Here is an 18,792-nt window from a genome sequence, read left to right on the forward strand (position 1 = left end):
CAGTCAGCCCTGCTGTGCACCAGTGATCCTGGAACAACAAACCCCAAAGAGGAATCAATGCTCAGGCACTGTTCAAAAAACTCCTGACACCTCCCGTGCCAGCAGCCCAGCTTTGTGTTCCAGTGTGGAAGGGCTTTTGAGGGGCAGCAAGTCAGTGGCAGGTTTCTGTTTGAGTATTCATGCTGAGGACATTGTATAGCACAAGTCTACACGTTGCTCTTCAATTAATTTTCCATTTACATCCCCCCGTACCTGACACATTCTGTTTGCATTGGGAATTAATATTTGCAAGACTAATGGAACCATCTTGGGCATCAAGGAAGAGGAAAAAAAAAAGATGAAAAAGAAGGGAGAGAGACCCCAGGGGAGGTAGAAAAAGAGGTAGAGAGTATGTAGTCCTTGAAGAACTTCTTGCATTCTTAGTAAATGCAAGTGTTGTGTTCAGCAGCCATGTCAATTAATTTATGTTGGGCTGGTGACTATACATGGCTTATCTATAGAATTAGATGATCCCTTCAGAGTTACTTAAAAAGAATAAAACACTCAGGCAAATTAAAAAAAATATATCATATTTTACTAAAATCCCATTAAACCGTCACACCCTCTTCTTTCTGCAGTTCCTCTGGCACCATTTCTTTGGCAGAGTATTTGAGCCTGATAATGCAACAAGAGACATTAGCTTTCAGCTGAGGACCCTGTCTTTATAATGCTCAGCTTTTGCACCATTCAGATCCAACTGATACTTATCCAGATTGTTACTGGGAGCCTAATTTTGCACATGCATCAACTTTTACTGTGCATGATAGTGGCTAATTTTGGTCCCTGCCATTTGCAGCATTTGCCTCAAATCAATGTGATTCTCCAAAAAAAAAGCTTTGCCTGAGTACTGAGTTCAAGGTGCTTTGGTTCTACCTCACCAGGTAAATAAAATGCACTCAGGAATAAGCACCGAGGCCAGCAGGTGGACAGCACACACACAAGTAAACTCATTTATCCTCTCAAAAAGTGGGAGTTTCATGTCCACTGCTCCTTGGCCATGCTGTGATCACAATCCATTCAGGGAAAAAGGAGCTGGAATGGGCCAAATTCATGCCAGAGAACAGCTTAGCAGTTGACTGTATAAACAGTTTTGTTTTAGTCCTGGGAATGTTTCCAGACACATTTGAATTTACTAATTTAAATGTAGCCTTGGAGTCCCAATGCTTGCAATACCACTTCAACATTTCCCCTGTGAGCAAAGGGAGAAGTCACGTGGACAAGATCACAACCACATCACTTTAATAAAACAGACAGTAGAAAGCAGACAATTATAGAAAGCAAAACTTACTTAACAGGATGGGAACTGGAACCCTTTTATAGAATTGGTTTACATTTTCTACATCTCAATGCAGGATGTTCTTACTGGAGAGGGTTAGAGTGTCTCCTAGTTAGTGAAAAGCACACGTTCATCTCTGCAGTGTTACCTGAAATCATGCTGTTAGACTTTATTTTAATAAACAACATTCCTAGATGCACGGCAAGTTATAAAAAAAACATTATTAATGTCAGGAAATAATTCAGAATAAAATAAGCCCTCTGGACCAATATATACTCGTAGGGTGGAGGAAAATGTTTAATCAACTCCAGAGGAAGAAGTAAGAGAGAAGGGTGAAATGAAAAAGAATCTTAATTGATAGAAATCAAGCAAGCCTGGAATTTGACTTAGAACATGATTTTCATGATTCCCTCAATTTCACCCTCTAATTTCCTAATTTTTCACACCTTTCTGATGCAGCAAATATTTGCATTTTCTCTGTCAGTCTGAAGAGTCCAGATGAAAATGCCAGTGTTGCACATTGTGGTGTAGCTTTTCACAGGCATCTTCCATTTTTACAGACAAGTCTAGATGCAAATATTTGTAGTCTAGAGAAGTAGTTTGGCAACCTAATTTATAAGCATTAATGGATAATTGTTAGTAATTAAATGTTTGATTACCCAACTGGGCCCACAGATCAGGTTGCTGGATTTCCATCTGCTAACAGTGTGTGCACGGGGGATCCCAGGACTGGAGATGGGAGTGAGGGCTGGGGTTTACAGGATGCAAAACTGAAAGTGCAAGCATAAAGCTCACTGTGTTGATGAGCTAGAAAATATGAAGCTTTATCTCTCTATTCTGATTGCACCCCTCTGCATTCAAGACTGCAGTGTAAATGTCTGCAGGTTTAAATATAATCCAGTGTATTAGAGATCAATCAATTAGGTTGGTGTGTCATTGGAATTCCCTCCCTGCAGTTTTAGGCTGCAGGTAGGCACAGGTCACATCTGCTCATTTGTCCCATATAACCTGCCCACATCCAAATTTGCAGCTGATGAAAATAATGCCCCTGTCTGGATCTCTCTCCATTCCTCTGGTAGATGAGTCTCTGCACCCATGCAGACTGGTGGAGATATTCTGGAAATCGAGGAGGTTGCAAACCCTTTCCAGATGGGCAGCACTGCAGGGATGGTCACAAAGGAGTGCTCAGCTTTCTCTCCAGTGTCTGGATCTGAAACTCTCCTTAACTGATGATGGAACATAATTTCTTCCTTTCACAGAGGCCATAAGTAGAATGCCTGCACAAAGACCTGATGGAGCTGGTAGGGATAAAAGATTTCTTGTTCCTGGTTCTCCTGTGGCCCTCAGCTCACAGATAGCCTTTGCCCATCCTGGGAGTCCTGTACAGCAGGTAAAGAGCCCAGAATTAAGTCAGCTTTGAAAGGATTTAAAGAAGCCTTCTGTTTATCTGCAGACATGGACATTATACAATGATTTCCTGACCAAGAATTTAGCCTTTCTCAAGGGTTTAAGCAACTGTCCTGCACAGCGATGCATTCCATGTACCAGTTTCTAAAAACTTGTCTCACTTTGTGTGTTTGTTCTGTGCCTCAGCTGAGTTCCCCTCACTGACAGCTGTCTAGCTGAAATTTAGAACCAGAGATACAAACAGCACACTCTACTCGTGGGTATCACCAATTAATATTTGCATGTAAGTGCCCTGGTTGCAGTGAGATCCCATACAAAACAGATGACTCCCTGCAGAGGCAGCAGCTCTCTAATACCACCATCCTGAAAGGGGGCTCTTTTTAGATGGTGAGGAGATTCTTGAAGTCTGAAGGGAAAGCAAGATTCCCATCCCTGGCAGCATGGGAGCAGCACAACCACTCCACATCAATAAGTAATCTGATCATGAGCAGCAAAGGTTAATGACTAATCTGTTTACCTGAGCTTCATTAATCAAAGATTTACTAGAAGTCAGAATCCTATCGCTGCTCAGGCACAGACAGCTTTACTTCCAGGTTGAAAAGGACAAACTATGCAAACGGCACGGAGCATGTAATTCAACAGAGAGCAATTTTCCCAGTGTGTGGATGACAAAGGAGAGCATCAAAGAGGAGAGGCTCTAATCAGAAGGGATTATATCTGGGCTGTGTGGAGCAGAGGGAAAGCTTCAGTCTGCAGTGATGTGAGGAAGAGTTCGACTATGCCTAGCAGCAATATCATCCACCTCCTGAAATGATTACGGAGCGTTTTGATGTCGTGAAATATTATCCTCTTCTCCATGACAACTGACACCTCAATAATAGCACCTGTAAAGATTTAAAAGTTGCCAGAAGTCTTCCTAAAACATTGTTCTAAACACCCAGCACAGGGGTCTGGGAAACACGGTTTAGATCACAGGGACAGAACCACTGGAGGATTGCTCTGCCTGCCCTTTCGAGGGAAATGGTGTGAGGCCTGCTGCAAAATCCATCTAATCTGAGATCTTCATGTCTGTTGGGATAGTTAATGTCCACATTATGGTCCTAATTGCCCTCAGGTTAAAGGCACTAAAGCAGCAGTTTAGGCTCTTGGTGCTGACTACTCTCTGTGCAACTTTTTCCAGTAGTTTTCTTTCTCCCCAGAACTCCCAGAGAGACAGTCCAATTTTCCAAGGGAATGCAATCGAGGCAGAAAACTTTCTGATGGGCCCAGTTCTCCAACCCAATGAATTGTGATGACAGAGCCACTCACCTGTTTCCATCCCAGGAGCTGAAAATATGGACCTGAACAGAGTAAACCAGAAAAAAAAAAACAAAAACAAACAACCTGTAAATCCTGTACAAAGGTAATTCTTTGAATTCAAATGACAAAGTGACAATAAAGCATTTTTACATAGCACTGTCTCTGTGCCAACTGATGTAAAGCCAATTATATGTAAACTTAGACATGAGTGAAAAAAGAAATAAGAAAAGTATATTCTAAACTAGAGAATCCAAGGCCCTGTGGGGGCCTGAGGTCCCTTATCTTGGTCTTTTGGTAGATCTCATGATTCCACTGCTGTTTGCAGTGGGAAGAGAACTGCACAAGGCAGGAAGAAAGTTAATTCAGTTTAACTTTCAGGCTCAGGCTGTGTAGTTACTGTTCCAGTCATGGCAGAGGCCACACTGGGATCACACTGGGTGACACAGGACTGTCCTGATGCAGAGATACAGAGGGGCTGTGGGCACAGCAGTGAAAATGGACACTGAGGAATCAAAGACCACACCCATCCCAAGATGTAGCTGCAAAGCCATCTGCTCACTGGAATGTATTTTTTGATGCCATGTGTTGTGGGATAACTAATTGACGGCCAGATTATGGCTTCCTTTTCATTGTGTTTCTTCCTCCATCCAAAGGCGAGGCTCAGAAAAGCCCTTTGGTGTGTGTCTGCTGCCCCTCTGCCTCCCCCAGATGTCTGGAGGCTCGGGCAGAGATGTGCTGGGAGATGTCCCAACCTCCACCGGGACCGGCACCGGCAGCCCAGTGGGGAAAGAAGAAGTGTATATATGCTACATTTAACAATCTTAAAAGTATCTAAAACATTTCCTAAGATTCTGAACTTCCTCTTCTCCACCACACAGCAGCCCACAGCCCCGTGGTGCAGCACCTCACTCAGTGTCTGAAGTGACTGTCAGCCACCATCGCACGGAGCCGAGGGCAGGGTTGGTTTGCAGGGCAGGACGTGGCCGGGTGCTTTATCTGGTGTCACTATCAGAGTGTGGCAAACCTGCCACCACTGCTGGGCATCCCTCACGTTCAGCAGGAGCCATGGCACCTGACAAGGAAGATTCTGTTTTTAATAAAACGTATTTTGGCTATAAGCAGTGCTGCTCTTTCCCTGGAGAGAATTATCAGTGTCACGTGAAGCTGCTTTTTGCATGCACGGAGGAGAAGCTGAAGATCTGCACAGGCTGGGAACTCCCCGTAAAGTGGGAAAAGATCTCTGTGCAACCACAGATGCACCTTTACTACAGAACTGATTTTTAAAGACATAACTTCTCACTTTAACACTGAAACATTTTTCATAGTTAATTTATAGCCCAAAGAACTCAGGCAACTACTCCTCTCACAAGTAGACCAATAAAAGTAGGGGAATATAATTAGATGAGCAATTGGAATTCATTTTGAAATGATTGAATTGAAATGAGTAAGACCAACACTTAGGTTATTTTACTGGGGAATGTGTTCTTTAGGCTGCTAATGGAGTACAACCAAATAAAGAAACTACATATTTCTTAGTAGGAAAAAAAGATGGTAGGGTCCCCTGTGCAAGAATCAGGGCTCTTTTTATGAAGATAGAATGGGAACAGCAGAGGGCTGGACTTAGAGGAATCTTTGGAGGTGGCCAGCTGAGATTCTGTTGTATTGATCATTTAACACCACTGTGCCTTAATTGCATGGTTAATGACATGCTACAGAATTACATTCTTCACAGAATTTTCTGTTTCTTTGTGTTTTGAATCAAATGCATATATATAAATATATATGTATATCTATTTTCTTCCTCAGAGACAACTACACCATCTCTGGCAATAGGAATTAATGAGAGATGCTGCAATCCTTGAAATCAATGTAGTTACATTGATTTGTACTGGTGTAGGAGCTGACCTTTGAATTCAAAACAAATCTAATGATGTTAGAAGGAAAAAAAAAAACCCCAAACTAATAAATATACATAAGAGAAAATTATCAGAAATGTCCAAGTGAATTATCATAAAACCAGCCTTCAGATTACTTTTCTACAACGCAAAACTTTAAAGAGAAACGTCTGTTCTCCATCAAGGGAGGAACACCAGAGGGGACAAAAATCAGGCAGAAATAAGGGAATCCTCCAGCCCGTGGCCAGCGCAGCCTCTCTTATTCCTTTGCCAGGAGTTCTTTGCCGGGAGCTGTGGCTCTTTGCGGGGCAGGGGTGCGGCAGCAGCCGAGGAAGGCGCTCCGGGAGGAGCAGCATCTCCCGGAGCAGCATCCCCCGGAGGGGCAGCAGCTCCCGGAGGAGCAGCAGCATCTCCCGGAGGAGCAGCAGCATCTCCCGGAGGAGCAGCAGCTCCCAGGCCGATTGCCGGCCGCCCTCGGGGCATTCCTGCGCCCCTGCAGCCTCATCGGGAATTCCGAGCAGGAGAGCAGCGTCTGGTTCCGTGTTGCTCCTGCCTGGGTGCAATCAGTGGTATTATACCTGAGAAGTGACTGGTGAGCATCTGCTAAAGAAACCGGGAAATGATACTCCCCTGGTGTTTCCTTAAAGTCTCTGCTGACTTTTCTTTTTTTTCCTTTTTTTTTTTTTTTTTTTTTTTTTTTTTTTTTTTTTTTTTTTTTTTTAAGTGCTTTTTTCCATTGTTGCTCACAGTGAACTTTCTTTCTGTAAAAGTGCCCAGGAGCAGGACTTGGTACCTGTTTTTGTAGCTGTTGAGGGCCTGGCTGTGGGCGTTCACTCTCTCACCATTACCCGTGTATTCACATCATTCCAATGTGTGTAATCTCATCCCAGAAATGAGGATTACACACAGTCAAATCAACTTGACTGTTCCCAAATTCTCTCTTTATATCTATCTATCTATCTATATATAAACCCCCCTTCCAATAGCTACTCCATTTCATAATATTAAGAGAATCAGCCAAAGAATCAGCCGAGAATGCACTGATAAATGCAATTACTGCTAGATTGATGTTTTTAAGTGTTCTGTTGTTGACAAAAAGCCCTCAGAAACCTGAAATGTTAATCTGTTTTTCTTTTGCAAATTGAGTACTGCCTGCTGTGTACATCCTTTTATTACTGTAGGGCTGCTCATAAGCTCCAGACTGTTGGCATTTATTTATTAAAAATGAAAAAGTATCAAGGAACGGCACTGAAATATTTTTTTCAGTTGGTTTCCAAAACAAAAATATTTGGCAGATACAGGGAAAAAAAAAAAAGAAATTTTGGCCAAAAGAGTATTGACAGACAAGCACAGAAGGAGCAGTGTGGGTACCCCCAGGGACGCAGAGCCAACAAAACAAAGCTGACTTTCACAAGTAGTTGTCTAGACAATCAAGAGGCTTTTTTAACAGATTGATGCTTAGGTTTAATAAAGAGGTCAAACTGCTTGAGTCTGCATGAGGCTGTAAGAAATCAAAAACAAAATTCCACGGAGTGGTGCAAGAACAGTGCAATCTGTTTGCAGGGGTTTCAGAACAAAATCGTTCTGAAAATGGGCAGGTTTCCAAGCCAAAAGACACCTTCTGGTGTCATTTATCAACAGCTGCTTTAGAAAGCTGAGGTATGCTACAGTGATCACTCATAGGCAGCTCTGCTGTCATTAATGACCAGATTTTTTCCACTTGTTCATTTTGCTCCTTTGAGAACGAGAAGTTGCTCTGGAATTTGCTGTCTAATAGTAAAGAACAGGAGTCTATAGAGGTGTTTTAACATGAACATCCATGATTCTTTCTGTAAATATATCTGGGCAGCATCTAGAGTGGAAATTTTCCCCAGACAGCTTCACCATGGACTTGGAGTGAGGAAATATCTCTGAGGGAAAAGCAAACTGAAATTAAAGTTGCAACCACCACTACACCATTACACTCCAAGAACTTCAGTTCTTTAAAAACAAAAGGAGGAGTCGATCAGCAGCAGACATGTATTCATCCTGAGATTTAAGAATGTTTCTCCTGAATTCTGCTGCTTTTAATCTTCTTTCTCTGAATTCTGCTTTTTTTCCTTCTTTTTGGGGAAAGTAGTTCTTGAGGGACTGTATTTGACTAGTATTTACTATAGTAGTCCTTTACATAGAAAAATCTTTTTATTTTTTTGCCAAAAGAAGCAAAAAATATTTGTCTGCATCCTCTGGATAACTGAGCTCCAGTTTTCTAATTCCACCTGCATTTTACAGAAAGAAACGACCCAAATATGGCACAGGATTTGAATGCTGTCTAATGGAATATGCAACATATAACAAGAGGAAAGATTGCACTTGGTTAGTATTTATATGGTTTTTAGCATTTCTTAGACAGGACATGCAATTACTGGTCTTTTTCTTCAAGTCCACAGATCCTTTTTTTTTTTTGGCAGTACTGCAGTCAATGCTGGAGTTATAACACAGCCAAGGTTTCACTCTCACTTACAAGAAGTGCCCTGGCAGATCCATAATTGTAAAAATATCGAACAAATCACAGACAAGACAAATATGAGGAAGAGCTGCAAAGCACAACCCTATGTCCATAAACTTCCACTTGGGCAGGAGCAGACAGGGGAATGGTTTCAAGGGAGTGCACTCCATGCCTTGTGCACTTTAGAGGCATGAGTTCCATTTTATTTATTTACTTCAGTAACTCCTCTGTGTCCCTGAGGTTTTGAAATCTAAGGCCAAGGTCAGCAGCTACAATGGGAGTTGTTGTGGTCTTTGTAGGCAGGAGGTGGAAGGAGTGGATTTAATTCCCTGCTGACACCAGTAGGATCTGGGAACAGGCAAGCCAAACCCACTGCCAACCTTGTGATGTAGGTTGGGAACCAACCAGGAGGACTCTCCTCAAAAATGGAACCACAGAAGGTTCCTAAAAGCAGATGCTTTTACTCTTTTTTTTTTTTTTTCTTCTCACTGTAAACATAGGATGCAAAATTTGCTGCCAGCAATAAACCCCTCCTAGGTGTGCTGGACTCACAGCCTGTGTGTATGAACTCTGCAAAGAGAGTAACACTGAAATGAGCACAGAACATGCTAAAGTACCAGAGGCACTGTGATTTCTGGCTTGAATAAGTCTAATTATTTGAATATTTGTCCTAGTCTGATTTTTGCTGTTCCAAATTATTCTTTTCCCTTACTCTCCCCATGGTTTCAATAACTGGGCAAGTCCTATTTACTGATCAGCCTTTGTCTCTTTCTAAAAAGGAAGGCCAGGGTCTTTCTGTCATCTTAAGTCAGCTGGCTTCCTCACTCTAAGGAGAGCCTGAAAGAATGGGATAAAATTTGCACATTGAGCCCCATGAGTGCCCTTCCATGGAGCTGGCTCTCTCCAGGAGCAGAGACAAAACCTGTGTCCAGCTGTATGCACAATCAGGCCTCTGGTTCCCAAATGTTACTCAGTAGCTGACAACTTCTGGCAAGCAAAATATCCCCTTTTTATACTATGCTGAACATTTAAAAAGTGGTAATAAATAGTTGGTAGCTTAGAGGTGTGATTTATTTGTTTGATGAATCACACAAGAGTCCATAACTCATGAAAGATTAAGGCTGAAGCAAGTTGTATGGCTCCTGCATTACAAGTGGAGATTAATGTCTTATTTCATGAAGCCTCATCATTAACTGGTCTGCATTACAGCAGTTTAATGTTAGTGACAGAAAGAATTGACTTTTAACATTTTTTAAATATTCTGCCACTTGATTGGTCTTTGCCAGGGGGATTTCTTCCAGACCTGAGAGATTTTGAAGGGAATAAATCCTGTCCCAGCATGGGTTTCCTTACACACACCTGCACCCCACATGATTATCACACAGACCCACAAGATCAGCAGGGTAATACAGATGGTTTTCGCCCTGAATAAAGACTGCTTCAAGGCTTTTGGGGACTTTTAGTCATGCTGAGTCACCCTGAGCCGACTGTCCTTGTTAGAGTATCTCAATTTACAGCTCATCTACCATGACAAAAGTGGCTTCTGTTACAAATGCACTGCAAAAGGCTGGAACAGCTCTCTCCATCCACTGTGACTGCTCCTGCTTCTATCAGACCAGAGCAGAGATATTTTATGGTTTTCAGGGCTTCTTCCTTTCCAGAGACATATCTAGTTAAATACCAACTACACGGGAGTCATCATATTTATTTTGGAACCACAGATTGTATCTGCAAGTGACTTTATCTTTCATTGTAGTGTGTCATATCAACACTACGGTATTGAATACAAGTAATGTACTTAAATCTATTAAAACACTCCCATTTTAGAAATCCATTACAACTTTCCTTGTTGTTATTACCATATCCAAGAATGCCAATGCGACAGGAGAATTAACTTGATGAACAGTCCTGCAAAATGTGCAGCTACAAGCTGTTTCTAAAACATCTTTCAAGGCATCTCCATCAGCTCATGATTCTCTTTGGTTTTCTTCCTTTACTAGAACTATTTGCTAGCCCTTAGTTGTGGTAAGCGATTATTTGTGCTTTCAAACAAACTCCATGAAAAACGTTTTTCAAGTGGAGATCAAAGAGCCAAGGCGAACATAAAAGCAGTCTTATAAAAACTATGTATTAAAAAATCCAAGCACCATCCATATGCCAATTACATCCAAACCTCATGGTCCCTTCTCTATGAGGCCTCTTAAAGGTGATAGAAACGTCAGATGGAACAAAAAGGGCACATTATGGACAGGGAAATTATGGAGATGAGAGGAGGCATCCATTGAGGAGTTCTGGTTGGGAAGGGCAGCTCCAGAGAGCAAAGCTTGCAGCTGACTGTGGTCCCCAATTACTATAGTCTGAGGGCTGTAATAGTTTCTAACAGTTGCAGGTGTCATCAAATAGAATTTCCACAAGCCCAGGGGTTAAAATGATGCCCTAAACCTACAACAGCATGCAAACCCTTCAGTCCCTAGCAAGGATTTACTCTTTAGAGCTAAGGGTTGATTTTACACTCTGAGATCACACAGTTGTAAAATTCAATCTAAAATGTCCTATTCTGCTATGACTTCCCTTAACACCTCTGCACCAGGATTTTCATTGCTTTGACCTCTGCCAGGGGTGGGGTGGTGGGGCACAAAGATTTCCTTGTAGGTCACAAGGAAATCTTGTTACTTGTTAAAATTCCTTGTTACTGAGCATGGAGACCCCAACCACTCCAGTATCTGGAGCACTCATGATATCAGTGCTCAGTGGACTTAAGCAAACAGCATAAATGCTCCAAGAAGTGCAATTATTTGAGATAATTAAAACTTCTTGCACTTGCTGACTAAACTCAGTCCAGATTGTGCTGCCATCTCTGTGCAACCATAGCAACTTCTTCCTTCCATTGTGTCCCAGATTAATGCAAACACCTGGAATCCAAAAAGGTGCATAAAACTTTATTGATCCTGGGCGGGTGGCAGGGATCCAGTCACACTGCAGTGATTCACTTCCCAGAGCCCTGCCTCAGCAAGGAGCAGTGGTGGGCTCTCCAGAGACCCCTCTCTTCTCTGACTGCTTCAAAGTCCCAAGCAGGAATATTTTAAGGAGATGATTACAGGAAATCACACATTCTTTCATGAAACATTAGCCTTCTTCGCTCAGATTTTAGCATATTCATATTTTTAAGGATGGTTCACAACTAAATATGGTATTGCCTTTCTTATTGTTTCTACTGGGTTCAGTTCAACACTTTAAAACCCCTACATGCCAACAGGGTTCAATGGCAGCAGCCTGTGGGCAATAAAGGTTAAATTTTAGTCCTGGTCATATGTGACTGCTTCTGTAAATGTGGTGAAACACAGTTGGAGCACATATTCCCCAGACAGCAAGTAGGCAATGCTTTAAGGAAGCCATGGAAAGATAAATGGATGCAGAGAGGCTCTGGAATTTTGCTTGAAATAATTTTTGCTTTGCTTTTAATGATCAAAACCATTCCTCCCACTGAACCACATAAAAAATAGCATTTGTGTCTGTGCCAAAGGTGGAGCGTAGTGTTGACCCACTGAAATGAAAGACAAGTGAAAAATTAATGAGAAACTGGAAACCAGCAGCTCCCACCCTGTGAGCAGTAGTCTTTTATATCCTTCTTCCATAGTGAGCATCTCAATGGGGCAAAAAATCACAGTAGCTCCTTTGACTTCAAAGGGGATGCACGGGTTAGGAAGGAGGAAAAACAATCCAGAGAGAACTGTACCAAGCCTACACAACTCAGGAAGAGAAGAGAGCCCCTGGCAGAGCCAAGGAACACTCAGGAGAGTGGGGAATGCTTTTGTTATAGAGTTTTATGTAAAGAGGAAAAGCACCTAAAGAGATCCAGCTTTGACTGAGGCTCTTCTTGGGCCAAAGCAGATGGAGCCTGGAACTTCAGCTCTAATTTCTAGAGTTAGGGAGACACAGACAGGTATGACAAATAAACCTGAGGGTCAAAACCAGACTTTTCTGACAAGCCCTTCACTCTCCAGAATCTGCTCTAGAAGAAATAAGCAGTCTGAGATTGTTCTGAACTTATTTCAAGAGGCATCATAATTTTGGATTATGTCCTGGGAGGGTCCTTCTGCCCCTCCAAAGAATCCGTTAATTAATTACACCTTTTAAATATAACTCTGCAGTGTTTAAAATAGTTTCTCAATCTCTTCTGGGAAACTTAAATGAAATAAATGGAAACATAGTCTTTCCTCATCTGTTCAGCCATCATGCAACCCAGTTTGCCCAAAAAATGAGAATTTACAAGGAAAAGATCCCTAGGATCTCCTACAAATCATTAAAAGCATTCATGTGTGTTCTTCCATTGCTATTTATGAGCCAGAAGAAGCTGTCATGCATGTCATTTGCTAGCAGAAACCCAAGGAGTTTTCCTGATCTATTGTCTTTCCCTGTATAATAACATTTGTCTTCCACAGCATGTTTAATAAATTCACACTATCATTTTGAAACGATGCCTCTGTGATCTGGGGAGTGCATTATCACCTGCTCACTGCAAGTGGTCCCTCACCAGACCCACCATTTCTTAGGAATTAGATATAGAGTGTTTTAATTGCCTATCATTAAGTGCTGTACCTGTGCAGAATATTCTCTGTGAAGTCTGTGGAGCAGTAATTTCCTCCCCTGTAATTAACTGAGTTCATGTGGCATCACTGGCAGGGAATTTTTTGGAAGGCAGGGAGGTTAAAAGGAGCTGTGCTAGGTCTGAGTGAGACCCTGACTCAGCTGATTCCTGAGTCCTGGGTGTGTGAGTGTTACCATGACAAACTTCAGCAGCATCACATCCCCTGCAGCCCTGCAGAGGGAACTTTGCTCAGGTCAGGTGCTCCTGAGCCCAGAGGAGCCTCTCATCCCTCTCTAACCTTGCTCTAACCACACCAATTTGCAGCAGGGATGCTCCCCTGCCTTCCCTTGGCATGTTTGAAAAGGCTGTTAGTTAACAGAACCCCTCAAATTCACCTTGTTTTACAGAAAAAGTGACAAAGTAGGAGGCGAGTTTTGAGAGTTTGAACACCTGCAGCTTCACTCTCCTCTACTGATTTTAAAATGCCTGCAGGACCAGAAACAGCCCTGGAACCTCTACCCCCCTGTGGAAATTGAGCAATGAGTCCAAAAGTTATTGGGGAGGGGAGGAGGATGTAGACACAGACACACAGACAGTGGGATTGCATAAGCCTGGTTCCCATGAGAAACCAGGCTGAAAAACAAACTGTCCTAACATGGGTTCTCATAACTCTGCCTGGTAAGTAGGTCATGCCCTGTCCCAAACTCAAGTAACTTTGCCTTATCTCCAATGGGCTCTCCTCTAGGAAGCAATCCTGGGTTTGCAAGGTTTGACCTTTCATTTTTCATCTCACTCAGACGTCCTTAAGGAAAAACAAACCAGACCAGGTTGATGCAATTCAATGTCAAGACCCACCATGATCTTGTACCACAGCAAGATTTGTGCTGTGGGACAGAATTATGGGACAGAAACCAGCAGGGAACAGCTCTGACACTGACCCTACTTACACACCAGCTCCCACTGCTGTAGGGGATTGGGGGGACTAAAATCATATCCTAGATCTCCAACAGGGCTGCTCTTTCCTTGAAGCAGGAGAAACTTCCCCATTAACATGAATGGGAGTTATATATCTGCCCTGAAAATAGAATGGACCTTAGGCCTCGTCCTTTTATTTCCAAAGAAATAAAATTGTTGCTTGCCTGCTGCAGGGAGACACACTTAGAAATAATCTGTCAAGAAATTATATTAATAAAGGTGGTTCTTCAGTTTAATTCTGAGGCCTCACACTCTTCCCTAGGCATTTATCTCCAAGCTCATGGTCAACTATACTTTTTATGAGACTCCTAGCAGCTAAAACCAGTCTGTTTTTTCAAACCCTTGGCAGTGGTCACTCTCCAGCAGACACCACGTTCAGCAGGGCAGGTCTCCAGAAAGAGCTGCTGTCAGGGGTGCCCTGAGACCTCAGAGCTGTGGCCCCTGTGCTTGTGCAAATGGAAACTTCATTTTCCACCTCTTTTGTGCCACATCAGCTCAGGGTGTGAGAGGGGCTGCCCAGCTGCCTCCCCACTGACCCCGGCACGGATGGAAGGGAACTGGAGGCATCACTGTCAGGGATTTTGCACACCAGGATGTGGAGGAGGAAAGATTTCTGCAGTGCACCAGGACACCTCTGGAACCCTTCCCCACACTTAAGTGGGGATTGCAGTGCTAAAGGGCACAGAGCAAATGTGAGAATGGGAAGAGAGTGCTGTGTTGTATTGTTACATGTAGACACTTGTATTGTTTTGTAACACATAGAGGAATATCTTTTCCCTTTCTCTTTCTTTTCTTTGAAACAAACAAAAACAAAACCAGAAACTTCTCCAGCTTCTCTAGCTTACAAATTTGCTTTCTTTTTTTTTTTTTTTTTCCTGTGGGAACCCCAAACTAAATTTATCCCCTGTAAAACTCCACATACACAAAAGGAAACCCCAAGTTACTTTGCATCAAACACTCAGGGCGTAGAAACATAGAAAGCACTGTGGTGTCAGATGTGTTTCCACCAGGGACATGTTCAAGGCCAGGCTGGATGGGGCTCTGAGCAACTTGATCTAGAGGAAGATGTCCCTGCCCATGGCAGGGGTTGATCTTTAAAGATGTGGAAGGATCTGGGTGATCTTTAAAGTCCCTTCCAACACAAACTATTCCATGTTTCTGTGATTCTTTGGTCAAGAGTATGCCAAGGCTCTCACTGAGCTGTCCTGTAACCCTGCCCTTTGTCTCTGTAATTGTCACTATAAATTTCAAAGAAGTTGACCATCAAACTCCTCAGGGTTTGGTCAATGGGCGGGTTATTATTCTGAATATGCTTGTTGGTTATGAAAGGTTGTCCTATAAATGTCTGCTCCTCACACAGTCTGCTGTGTTCCCTTCCTACATATGCTTTCCAAAACTTTCCAGTCTCTGGCCAAGCTTCATCCAGCATAGGTGTCTGAAAATTAAATCTGAAGAATTCTGTTTATAAATTTGCCTTGCATCTCAAATTAAAGGGCAAAATGGCTTTACAGCTCTGCCCCTTGCAAACCAGTCTGTGAGCACAAACATTACAGGCCAAACACCCCTGCAAAAGGGACAAACATAACCACAATAAAAAAGTGTATTTCTTTTAGAAATTATTAAATAAAGCAAAATGCATGCACTGTTATGCTCACTTTTGATTTCCATACCAGGTTGCTTCAGTCACACATGGGAGTTTTGGAGGTGATATTGCCTGTCTTGGATGCAGCATTACAAATGGATTCAAAACACTTTGCTGGAAAAAAAAAAGGAAGGAACTCAGCAGAGTAGAAAAATAAACATCGCTCTGAAAAAAAAATCCACAGAAATAAATTACAAAGAAATTTATATATATATATAAATATATATACATATATATACGAGAGAACATTTAGAAAAAAAAATTAGATTTTTTTAGAGTTTTACCTGACCATGGAAATAACCAATGTTCCTTTAGCTGATTCATTCTCCACAAAACTGTTCTATTTTCTGTCACCTAAAAATATCTGGCTCCTTTTTGAAGAACTGATGAAGAACCTGGCTCCTTTTTCTTCTCCCAACATGCTCCAGCTTGAAAACATCAGAGCTGTGATGCTGAGTTCCCTCCTCAGCCAGAGTGTGAACAGCAAGGATAGGATTTCTCCCATGTAGTTTTAACCACTGAAAAAGTGGATATCAAGTGTAAACCTCCTCTTTAGGCACTTTGTATCACCAATATAGAGAGAAAAGCCTTTTGGAAATGCCCCTGACGTATAATTCAGACTATATATTATTATATATTATATTGACGTATAATTCAGACTAAACACCTGTAAATAGGTGAGATGGATCCCACCCACGGAGCTTTCTTCTTCCTCCAGGCCAATTAGATATAAATGCTGCTTCACCCTGATCTAATTTCAAGACTTTGAAACAAGGCTTTCAGTCAAACATGCAAATTCAGTGAAAACCAGACCTTTTTGTGGGAAAGGGCTGGTTTCTGATTCCTGTCTTTAAAAGATATTTAGAAGAAAACAATAGGTGTGGTTTCTATGTTTTCAAAAAGCAAAATTTCCATTTTCTGTTTGAAACGAGTCTTGCTTTTGAAATTCACATTAATGTATAGTCATTAAAAAAAAATAAAGGGTCAACATAAAAAAAGAAATCATTCTGCTGGCCCAGAATGATTCCCCTTATGTTTAAATCACAGATCTGCAAACAAATTTCATTTTTTTTCCCTTTCATCCTGATTTAGATGAAGAAAAAAAAATCCAATCAAAACTTCAAACATCTATTCGGGAAACAAAAGCTATTTCCAATACAGCTTTGGTGTTTCATCCACGGCTGAATCACCCTTGTAAAAGGGCTGAGATGACTTCAGCTGTGCTGAAGGAATCCTGTTTTCCACTCCTCTGGGGCTGTGTGGTGCCCAGCACTTCGTGCATTCAGCTGAGCTGGGGGACAAAAGAACCACCAAACACCGTGAGAGGGGCTGGGCACAAACCTGAGTGTGCTCAGGACTGACCCAGGCTGGGCACAAACCTGAGTGTGCTCAGGATTGACCCAGGCTGGGTACAAACCTGAGTGTGCTCAGAATTGACCCAGGCTGGGCACAAACCTGAGTGTGCTCAGGATTGACCCAGGCTGGGCACAAACCTGAGTGTGCTCAGGACTGACCCAGGCTGGGCACAAACCTGAGTGTGCTCAGGACTTCACCCAGGCTGGGCACAAACCTGAGTGTGCTCAGGACTTCACCCAGGCTGGGCACAAACCTGAGTGTGCTCAGGACTTCACCCAGGCTGGGCACAAACCTGAGTGTGCTCAGGATTGACCCAGGCTGGGCACAAACCTGAGTGTGCTCAGGATTGACCCAGGCTGGGTACAAACCTGAGTGTGCTCAGGATTGACCCAGGCTGGGCACAAACCTGAGTGTGCTCAGAACCTGACCCAGGCTGGGCACAAACCTGAGTGTGCTCAGAACCTGACCCAGGCTGGGCACAAACCTGAGTGTGCTCAGGACTTCACCCAGGCTGGGCACAAACCTGAGTGTGCTCAGGATTGACCCAGGCTGGGCACAAACCTGAGTGTGCTCAGAACCTGACCCAGGCTGGGCACAAACCTGAGTGTGCTCTGGGTACAAACCTGAGTGTGCTCAGGATTGACCCAGGCTGGGCACAAACCTGAGTGTGCTCAGGATTGACCCAGGCTGGGCACAAATCTGAGTGTGCTCAGGACTGACCCAGGCTGGGCACAAACCTGAGTGTGCTCAGAACCTGACCCAGGCTGGGCACAAACCTGAGTGTGCTCAGGACTTCACCCAGGCTGGGCACAAACCTGAGTGTGCTCAGGACTGACCCAGGCTGGGTACAAACCTGAGTGTGCTCAGGACTTCACCCAGGCTGGGCACAAACCTGAGTGTGCTCAGGACTGACCCAGGCTGGGCACAAACCTGAGTGTGCTCAGAACCTGACCCAGGCTGGGCACAAACCTGAGTGTGCTCAGGACTTCACCCAGGCTGGGCACAAACCTGAGTGTGCTCAGGACTGACCCAGGCTGGGCACAAACCTGAGTGTGCTCAGAACCTGACCCAGGCTGGGCACAAACCTGAGTGTGCTCAGGACTTCACCCAGGCTGGGCACAAACCTGAGTGTGCTCAGGATTGACCCAGGTCCTTCCTGGAGCCAAGCAAGCAGCTCAGCAAGGGGCAGAGCTGCAGTTCATAAACCCTGCCACAGATCACAAGGCCCAGAGAAGGATTTGCTTTTCCTGGGGGTGAGTTCATGCTGGGCCGGGGCTGGAGATGGGCAAAGCAGCCCCTGGTTTCACCTGGCCAGAGCAGAGCCCTGCTCCTCACAGACACAGCTGACACACCCCACGTCCTTTGGTGCCCTGGGAGCTGTTGCCAGCCCTTGGTGCAGCCACAGGGACTCCACTCTGAAAAGAGCTGGCATCTCAGCATGGAACTGGGCTGTCCTGCAGATGCTTTAACATCAGAAAGAGGAAACAGTTCAGGAAAAAAAGATGCAGACCTGGCAAGTTCTTCTTTGTGGGGGAGGAAAGAAGAAGGAGAAATGGTGAAGAGTTTTGTCTTTTCTCCAGATGCAGAGGGCAGAGGAGGGAGCACTGGCTGGTGCCTGAGGACGGTGCTGCTGATGCTGCAGGCTGTAACTGGCAGGGGTAGATGCCCCATTGCTGGCACTGAGGGCAGGGTTGTGCTCCAGGGTTGCCCCTTTCCTTGTCCCTAGGCTGCAGGACTGTTCTGCAGTGCTCTGCAGAGCAGCAGGGGAATTACACCAGCTCCACGTGATGCCCAGGAGCACAGAGAAGTGATGCTAGAGCTGGGGGG

This window comes from Prinia subflava, chromosome 8, assembly GCF_021018805.1.
Source record: "Prinia subflava isolate CZ2003 ecotype Zambia chromosome 8, Cam_Psub_1.2, whole genome shotgun sequence".
Taxonomy (NCBI): Eukaryota; Metazoa; Chordata; class Aves; order Passeriformes; family Cisticolidae; genus Prinia; species Prinia subflava.